This window comes from Lontra canadensis, unplaced genomic scaffold (assembly GCF_010015895.1).
Source record: "Lontra canadensis isolate GAN:19392208 unplaced genomic scaffold, GSC_riverotter_1.0 scaffold86, whole genome shotgun sequence".
Lineage (NCBI taxonomy): Eukaryota > Metazoa > Chordata > Mammalia > Carnivora > Mustelidae > Lontra > Lontra canadensis.
In genome coordinates, this window is record NW_022631080.1 from 7,583,331 (window position 1) to 7,594,191 (window position 10,861).

Consider the following 10,861-nt stretch of genomic DNA (forward strand, 5'->3'; position numbering starts at 1 on the left):
GATTCCTGCCCCCAGTCTGCAAGTATTGCCCTCAAAACTGTTGTCAAAATGAGGAAGATGAGCTGTCCCCACTGAGTCTTGCTCAAACTACAGATTTGTGAGCAAAATAAATGTCATTATTTCAAGGCACCCAGTTTTGGGGTAATTTGTTACACAGCCATGATAACTGAAACAGGTTCTTTGTCAGACTGATAGGGGGTGTAAGGACTGATATATAGGTATATGGAATCATACATAATTACCCAAATCCTTTTTTCTATAGTATTAAATGCACTGGCTTGAAGCTAAGTTTTAAATGAATGATTGTGTATAAATAATGGTATATATTTAACTTTTTATTCTGAAGTAATTATAGATTTGCATGAAATTGTAAGAAATAATACAGAAAGATCACATACATATACTCTTCATCTAGTTTCCCCTAGTGGTGGTAACATCTTACATAACAAGTAAAAATATTACAACCAGGAAATTGATATTGATACAATTTATCAATTTTATTCAGGTTTCACCAGTTTTATACACAGTTATCCGTGTGTTTAGTTCTAGGCAATTTTATCACATGTAGTGTCATGTGATGACCATCACAGACAAGATCCAGAAAAATTCCATCACAAGGATCTCTGGAGAACCCTTCACAGCTAGAGTCATTTCCCTCCCATCACTACCACAACCCCCAATTCCTGGCAACCATTAATCTGTTCTCTGTCTCTATGACTTTTGCATTTCAAGAATGTTATATAAATGAAATCATACAGTATGTAAACTTTTGAGACTACCATTTTTTTTTACTCAGCATAATTCCCTGGAAATCCATCCAAGTTGTGCATATCAGTAGCTCAGACCTTTTTATAGCTGAGTGGTATTTCATGATATGGATGATGTCCCAGAGCTGTTTAAGCATCCACTCAATAAGGAACAATTGGGTTGCTTTCTGCTTAGAGATACTATGAACAAAGCCAGATGAACATTCATGTATAGTGTTTGAGTGAAAATGAATTCTTATTTCTCTGGGATAAACATACAAAAGTGAAATTGGTGGGCTGTATGGTAAGCATAATGTTTAGTTTTGTAAGAAACTATCATAGTTTTTCTGAAGCAGCTGTACCATACATTTCTATCAGCGATGTGTAGGTGACCCAGTTTCCTCTGTATCCTCACTAGCATTTGGTGATATTACTATTTTGAATTTCGTCCATTCTGATATGTGTATAGTGATAGAAGGGTATATTTTGTAATATGATTAGACCAGATGTGCATAAATTCTGTGCACATCTAAACTCTTGTTTACCTCAAGGGTCTTATTTTCTTTAGGGTCTCTAGGCCTAGGGCCTGAAGAGCAACTTCTCACCCATGTCAAATGTTAAGAAGACCTTTTTTTTTTTTTTTTTTTTTACTACCTCCTCTATCTCCTTGACCATATCCTTTGAAATGAAGAAGAGAACGAGTTACTTAAGGTCTACAGCTAGGGGCTGGCTTTACTTCCTTAGAAATCATTCCTAATAGATATGCAGATGCAAAATACATTGCTTTGCTCCAAAAAAAATTAAATAAATTTTCTACAAGATACCTTAATGAGGAATGAGGAATTCAAGATAAAGAAAGATAAGGATAGGGAAAAGATTAAATCTGGAATAAAATTAAATACATAAAATGCATAAGGTCTCTTGCCATTGAGTCATAAATCTGTGTATTTATAGAGTTAAGAGGGCCATGTAGTGAGTTATCTAATTTAGAACAGTTATTAGAAAATACTCAAGAGTTGCAAGGGAAGCAGTTTGGGAATAAGTCAATAAGGAGTGGGGGGTTGAAGCCATGCTAAACTGAGATCCGCAGGCATAGTCTAAGAAGATAACCACTACTCAGCTTTAGCTGATGCTGCCAAAAGGAAAAAGTACACCCAGTGTTTCCAGATTTTCCAATTTTTTAAGAGGCTACAAAGTCAGGCTTGTAGGGAGTTATCTTCTGATTAATATATTAACAACTATATCAGTTAAAATACTAGCTGAACAAAATACTTTTGTAAGCCAGAGTTGGCCTACCACTGCCAGTTGGAAACTTCTGGCCTGGAAAAGTAGACAGGAACATCTTATGCAAGGCAATCCTTATAAATATGACTTCTCTCAACTTAGCTTTGTGTAAATATTGAACATCACTGAGTTGATAGTTATGCTGACATGTGTACAAAATACAGATTGTCTGTGTTTTTGGTCAAGTGTGGGGTCATATGCTTTTGTGGTTGGTTAGCAATAATAAAAAAAATGTAACCAAAGACTTGAACGGGCACTTCACAAAAGATATCCAAATTGCCAGTAAGCATAGTAAAAGGTGCTCAACATCATTAGCCATTAGGGAAATAGAAATTGAAACCACAATGAGATACAACTATATAACCATCAGAAAAAAAATATATCAAAAACACTGAGTGTGGGTAAAGATGTGGAGCAACTGAAACTCTCTAACATTGCTGATAGGAATGCAGAATTTTACATACTGGTTGTTTCTTTTGAAATGTATTTTAGTCCTTCTTCATGATCAGCGATTCCATTTCTGAATCTATATTAGCTAAAAGAAATAAATGCATAAATTCATAGAAAGACTTATACAAGAACAGTCAGAGCAGCTTTATTCAGACTAACCATCCACTGAAAATATCCCAAATGTCCATCAACAGGCAAATGAATAAACAAAAAACTCCATGGTACATTCATACAACTACTGAGCAATGAAAGGAACTCATTAAGATGCATCTAACACTATGGATTGATCTTTAAAAACCCCATTAGGTTGAGTGCAAGGAGCCTTACATAAAATACTAGATAGAGGCCCCTGGGTGGCTCAGTGGCTTAAGCCTCTGCCTTCGTCTCGGGTCATGATCCTGGGGTCCTGGGATCGAGCCCCACATCGGGCTCTCTGCTCAGCAGGGAGCCTGCTTCCTCCTCTCTCTCTCTCTCTCTCTCTACTTGTGATCTCTGTCTGTCAAATAAATAAATAAAAATCTTAAAAAAACCCCACTAGATATATGATTCTATATGGCATTCAAGAACAAGAAAACTGATGGTAATTTGAAAATTGGTTGTCTCTAAGGGGGCAGGAATTGACTAGAAAGGAGAGTAAAATATGTTTCTGGGAGATAGATTTCTATCTCTGCATCTGTCTTCTGCATCTTGAACTGGGCGATAGTTACATGATATATACATTTGTTAAAGTTCTCCAAATTATATATATAAGACCCTCGTGTTTTGCTGTATGTAAATTACACTTCAGTAATGTACTAAAGTAATAGCTCAGTCCTAATAGAAACCACTGCAGAAGGACACTGCTGGCCTGGTCCAACTAACCTTTGCAGTTTCACACAGGGAAAAAATGTTCGTGTCCATGTTGGCACATTATACTTGGGTGCATATGCTGGGCCAGTTCCACCCAGAGGTGGTAAAGCACACATAGAGAATGACTGAAAGAGAAAAATCCTTCTTTCCCAAGACAATACCCATCCTACAGAGAGGCAGTACATGCTAGCAGTTAAGAAAATGACACTGGAGTTAAATAGCATTGATTCAAATTCTGGATCCCCCAAATATTAGCTGGGTAATCTTGAACATATTCTTTTACTGTTCTAAGCCACTATATTCACATCTATAAAATGGATACAATAATACCTTCTTCGAAGTGTTGCCGTGGGGATTTTTTCAAAAGTGCTTACCTAGTACAATGACATGCATAGACAAGTAGGAAATAAATGGCAGATTTCATACTGTCTTATGAAAACCAAATGCCTGAACATCCAATCTTCAAAGCTTGTCTATTGCCTTCTCCCTGAGATGTTTCACCATCCTAAGACTCTTAAGAAGAGTAACACACCAAGTCCTTAACACCTTTGTGCAAATTACCTTTAAAAGAAATGACTTCCTCACAGTAAAGAATGGTGGGTAAGTTGTAGAGTAATTTGCTTGGGGTAGATGTAGAAGACAACATGGCTAAAGGAAGAAGTGCTATTTAGGGTTCCCTGTTTACAAGTAACTAAAACAAGTTCTACTTAACCGAAGGCAGAAGTTTAAAAAGTCATGCTTGGGATCTGCGGAACTCAAGGTCAACCTACAGGCCTAAGGCACAGAATCAAAAACCACCAACTCCAAGCAAGAAGTGACTAATTAGTGCATGACCTCTAATGTTCTTGTGCCTCAAATGCCTAAGATTCAAAGTCTTAGGAGAGACAATATATTAACCAAGTTCAGGTCAACTTCTCCATCCTGGCTCTTAAGATGGGCAAGGCAAGTAAGGACTGAATGCCTTTGGTTTCCAAACGGGGAGGCAAGAATCTGGCATTATGATACACCAAGACCACCCTAATGGAACAGAAGTATTCCCCCAAATAAAATTGGAGAACTCTTGGAAAGTGGCAGCTGATACTGAGTGGCTGAAAACAACAAACATCTATCAGAACACAGGGAAGAGCAGTAGAAGGCAGAGAAGGCCCCTTTCCCCTTCTCACCTACTTAATGGGCTGTATTTGAAGCTTAATGACCTTTTCAGTGATTCCTTTATTAAATTCATCTCAACAACAGTTCTGAGCAGCAGAGAGAGATCATCCATTTATCTCATTAGTCACCTGTTTTATATCTCACTGTATTTCTTAAAAGTCTAAGTGCTTTCTGGGAAGGTCAGCAAGAAGCCTAGAATAAATATAGAAGACTGTCATTTTGAGGTACATATTTTTTAAAGATTTTACTTATTTATTTGACAGACAGAGATCACAAGTAGGCAGAGAGGCAGACAGAGAGGGGGAAGCAGGCTCCCTGCTGAGCAGAGAGCCTGATGTGGGGCTCCATCCCAGGACCCTGAGATCATGACTGGAGCCGAAGGCAGAGGCTTAACCCACTGAGCCACTGAGCCAGTGGGTTAAGCCAGGTGCCCCTGTGGTACATATTTTACACATATAAAGCTAAAAGATTAGGGTGACTTCTGGCACAAATCAAAGAAAAGCAACTGTACTAGCAAGATATACAGTAGTTGTCAGAAGATGGAAATACAGAGAAATTGACTTGACTTTTCAGTTTGTGTAACTGTTGCCAGAACAGACATTTCACTCTCACAGAAATATTATTTTGGTATTGCCCACTATGACCTTCTAGGGAAGAAGGCCAAAATATAAATGTGAAAATAGTAATATAACTAAGTCTTATTTTAATTAAAAATTTTTTTCTCAGTCTTTCCTATATACATTTTCCTCAGTTTGAGAGAAACCATGTACTGCCATGCTAAAATATTTTGTTGAACAACTTTATCACCAAAGTTTTTTAATTCAGTTAGTGTGTGTGTGTGTGTGTGTGTGTGTGTGTGTGTGTTGTAAGATTTTATTTACTTGACAGAGATCACAAGTAGGCAGAGAGGCAGGCGGGGTGGGGGGAATAGGCTCCCCGCTGAGCAGAGAGCCTGATGCGGGGCTCGATCCCAGAACCCTGAGATCATGACCTGAGCTGAAAGCAGAGGCTTAACCCACTGAGCCACCCAGGTGCCTGTGTGTGTGTGTTTTAAAGATTTTATATATTTGAGAGGCAGGAGTTGGGGGGAGGGGCAAAGGAGAGAGACAACCAGACTCCACACTGAGCATGGAGCCTGATATAGGGTTCGATCCCCAGGACCCTGAGATCGTGACCTGAATCAAAGGCAGAAGCTTAATCCACTGAAATCACCCAGGTGCCCCAACGTATATATGTGTTATAGTCTTTGTAAATCTTGACAACTGACTTTTTAATTTCGTTTGTTATAATAGCATAGCTTTTTTACTTAGTTTGGAATCATGTGCGCATGTCAACCAATTCCAAATACACTTCTGCTCCCTAGGCATCTTCAAGTAGTAAAACCTTGTTTTTACTATGATGCAGAACTTCACAAAATATTATTTCCATATTGTATCATAAGACAACTGTATCTTCAAAGTTGAACTTTTTCACTGAATTTTCAATTTAATTAGTAATAACCTCATACTTATCCTTGTGATAGAATGAACTTCTAAAAACTTTACTTTGATTCCATGAATTTTGTGAAAATAAAATTAAACCATCATTGTTATGAACAGGTTTTCCATTTGAAGATTCCACTATCACTGGTGTAAAACTAACCTCATGTAATTCCTTTTGCAGTTCTTCTAATGGAACTAACACAATAACATGTATCATTTCATTTTTAATATGTGCACATGAAAACTTAGATTAAAAATGACACTAATTTAGTAAAATGGTTATTTGATCTAAATGAAAATTCATGTCTTACAGAGTGATATATATAAGTACATCTTCTGAAGAGCCACATGTTAAACTGATATCCTCAGACCCAGGCTTCTTAAAGTACTAAGATTCAAAACAGATATTTATGTATCCCACAGATTTATGTCCCTGGATTTTATACAGTCAATTATATTATTTTGTCTTCCAAGGTGAATGGTAAATGTCTCCAGAAATTTTGTGCAAATTATATGCCCATGATCAACTTTCTTGACAAATGAATATTCAGTAGTTCGTTTGTCATTAATAATCATGTGTTTCATGTTTTTAAGCTCATTGGAACTAAAAGGGCTTATTGCAAAATAAAAAAGTATTATTAAACAGTAAAATAGTTGTTTATTAGCATCATACAATAAATGAGAAAAGTACTGTGTAATATTCCAGCTAATCTATCAGGGGTTGGCAAACCACTGCCTGTGGGCCAAATCCAGCTCATGATCTGCTTGGGTAAATGAAGTTTTATTGGAACACAGACTCTTTCATTTATGAGTGTTGTCTATAGTTAAAACAGTCACCAGATGATCCACAAAGCCTAAAGCATTTGCTCTCTGGCCTTTTAAAGAAAAATTTGCCAATGTCTGCTCGAGCTGGATAATTCTTTATTGGGGAAGAGGGGGCTATTCTGGGCATTGCAGGATGTTAAGCAGCATCCTTGGTCTCCAATCTCTAGGTGCCAGTAGCACCCTCCCATTTGCAACAACCAGAAAGGTCTATAAGGCATTGCCAAGTATCTTCTGGTGGGCAAAATCATCCCCCACCGAAAATCTCTGACTTATGCTCTAATTTCCCTTTGATCCCACCAACTGGGACCTGACAATTTTGTGCATCCTGCAGTCTGTGGCTTAACATGCAGCCACAACTGGCTGGTACTTCACATGGCCAGCAAGAGCAAAGTAGTGTCAAATACTTTTCCCAGCACCTTCCAAGGCCAGTGGGCATTAAGTTGTCTCTAGTCACAGACGAAGCACACTTCATCAAATCATTGAGCACCCTGCATTCTGTCTTTGGAAAGAGTGTGTCAGTTATTTTGTGTCTGGAAAGGGTCAGAAAATGAGCACTGGATCATTACTAATCATTTTCGGCTTTGAATACATGTTAAACTGAGCACTTGGTTCACAGCCTGTATATCTCACACGCTACGAGAGATTATGGCACAGGCTCTTAGTATCAAACCGTGAACTGAATGAAAGAATGGGTAATGCATAACAAACCCGCTATAAAATTTCTATCTTCTTTTTTACTCCTTCACCTGTATCATACCAAGAAACTTAGCATCTCAACCTCTTTTACCCTGGCCCCCTTACTGAGTTCAGCTGAACAAAGCATTGGAATCACTTCTAGCATCTTGAGCTAGCACAATGAATTCAGAACCTCCTTCTAAGTGCCTCCTCAGTAATGATTTCGGACTGATCTAGTGTTTTGTTCTGCTTTCCTTGGTATAGCACTCACTGAATCTATTGTGATAAATTGCCGACATACATTAGTAAATTCACAACTTGCCAACTGGAGCCTGCCATGACCTAATTCTAGTTTAGGTGTGGCAACAATCAGAGGCAGTTAGCTAAGAAGCCAAAATGAATTCTCTCTCCTTTTAAAGTTAACACTCTCAGTAAGGTTGTTACAGAGTCTTCAAGGAATGAACAACTTCATCAACCAGGAGAGGAAGGAAGGCTCTGAGGGGTTTGGGGGGCTGAGTTATCTGTATCCCACATGACTCTGTTCCAATTCTGGGGATCCTACTCCCACCCAAGCCAAAAATAACTTTTATGTAAAATATCTGGTAAACCAGTGTTTTTTATACATTAGCCTAAGAATCAAATTTTGAGTTTTGTTTTAGCTATCTCAGCTCAGTACCAGCAAGTGATAAGATTCTTTGTATAAAATCATAAAAATTCCACACATTTCTGCTTTTGCCTTGATACAGGCTCTTCTCTTTCTTTAAACTGTCAAGTTCTTGGGGTTAAAGCCTCTGCCTTTGGCTCAGGTCATGATCCCAGGGTTCTGGGATCGAGCCCCACATCGGGTTCTCTGCTCCGCAGGGAGCCTGCTTCCTCCTCTGTCTCTGCTTGCCTCTCTGCCTACTTGTGATCTCTGTCTGTCAAATAAATAAATAAAAAATCTTAAAAAAATAAAATCAGCTAGAAGAAACTTACACTATACATTTGGAATTCCTTAGGCCTTTCGTATTATTCTGACTTCCCTTATATCCCTCAGAACCTTACCCAAAATGAGCATGTAATTCCTAGTAAGCAAAGGTAATAATTTAATTGGGTTATTTTTGTTTTGTCTTGTTTTTTTTTTTTTTTTTTTGAGGGGGTTTAGGGAGAGCAGCAGAAGAAGCAGAAAGAATCTTAAGTAGGCTCCACGTCCAGCATGGAGCCTGGCTCGAGGCTCAATCTCACAACCCTGAGATCATGACCGGGACAGAAATCAAGAGACAGATGCTCAACTGACAGCCACTCAGGTGCCCCTGATAGCTTGTAAACCATCATATTCCCCAACTATGGAAAAACTATCCAAAAGCTAATGGGAAGCTATGAATATGCAGACTAAGATGGATACCCTCTACAAAATATATCCACCAAAATATGGACAGTGTTTAGGTTAGGGAATAGAATTATATATTTTCTGTATATGTTTTCTGAATTTTCATTAACACACACATATTCCTTAATTTAAAAATAAGATATGCAATGTGGCTGGACAGCTCAGTCAGTTAAACATCTGCCTTTGGCTCAGGTCATGATCTCGAGGTCCTGGGACTGAGTCCTGCATCAGGCTCCCTGCTCAGCGGGGAGTCTGCTTCTCTCTCTGCCGGCAGCTCCTCCTGTTTGGGCGCTCTCTCGCTCTTGCTCTCTCTTTGGCAAATAAGTAAATAAAATCTTTTAAAAAATAAAAATAAATAAAAATAAGATATGCAAACACACCCTCAAATTTAAGTTTGAAAATTAAGGAAGAAAAAAATTCAGGATAAAATATCAGAAAGAACACCTATAACCTAAATTTCCAAAACATTTTTAACAGCTTCATTAAGAGATGATTTTATATCATAAATTCACTTCTTTAGGTACACAATTAAATGTTTTTTAGTAAATGTACAGTGTGTAACCATCACCAAAATCCAACTTTAGGAAGTTCCCACCACCCCAAAGGGACAGCTCCTTTCAGATAATCCCACTTTTAGTCAATCTCCATCCCTACTCCTAGGTCTCTACAGATTTGCCAATTTTCTTGCACAATGTGTAGTCTTCTCTGTCTGGCTTCTTTCCCTTTGCAAAGTGTTTTTGAGGTTCATCAACGTTGTAGCATCCATCAGTCTTTTGTTCCTTTTTATTCCTGAATAAAATTGCATTGTATGACTATGCCACAATCTGTTCATTTGTTCTGCAGGTGAAGGGCATTTGAATTGTTTCTGGTTTTTAACTGTTATAAATAATTCTGCTATTAACATTCACATAGAAGTCTTTGTGTGAATACTGGCTTCATTTTTCTTGGGTAGATACCCAGGGGAATTGCAGCATCATATGGAAAATACATGTTCACCTTTTAAGATACTGCCAAACTTCTTCCAAAATTGCTGTACCATTTAATCTGCTCCTCTGTATTAGGTTATCATTTCTCTATATCAGCCCTAATGTTTTTTAATGTCTGTTGCTGACTGTAGACATTCTTGTAGATGCAGGGTGATGTCTCATTTTGCTTTTTATTTACATTACCCTAATGACTGATGGTATTGAGCACATTTTCATATACTTATAAGCCAGTTATATGTCCTCTTTGGTAAAATATCCTAATCTTTTCCTTTTTAATTATTTGTCTTATTATTGAGTTGTAAAAGTTCTTTATACAGTTTAGATATAAGACTTTCACAGCTATGTAATTTGCAAATACTTCCTTCTAGTATGTAAACATTCTCCCAGTCAGGAACCTAGATTTTATGCTTTCAATAGTATAAATATCACCAATTATTTGATTCTCATCATGGAACACACCAAATTTGAAGCAAATTGAGTTAATGAGAAGGCGTGCTCTGGAAAAGCTGTTTCTAAGTTTTGAAAATGAAAAGGCAATCAAAGTTGTCTAGTAGCAAGCAATAATTTAGTCACTTTAGAAAGCTTGTACAATTATATCTTGACTACCAACTTGGATTGGGAGAAAAAAATAAAGAAAAAACACACAAGAGGACTAAATATTTCCTGAAAAACCAAATCAATACTCTTACTTGTTTTTGAAGATTTATTTATTTGAGAGAGTGAGCGAGCGGGCACAAGTGGTGGGGAGGGGGAGGGGGAGAGAGAGAAGCAGACTCCCTGCTGAGCAGAGAGCCAGAGGTGGGGCTCGATCCCAGGGCCCTGAGAACATGACCTGAACTAAAGTCAGAGGCTTAATGGACTGTGCCACCCAGGCTCCCCTCAAATCAATACATTTAATGCATGTTCCTGACACTGGTTTACATTCTAGTAGCATTGCAAATTGTTTTACCTTTTATGTAGGGGTTGAGAATCAAAGCATAAGAGCACATTTTCTAAAATGATAAACTAAGGGGTCTTTTGAAATAAGCATTTCTTATTTCAAAA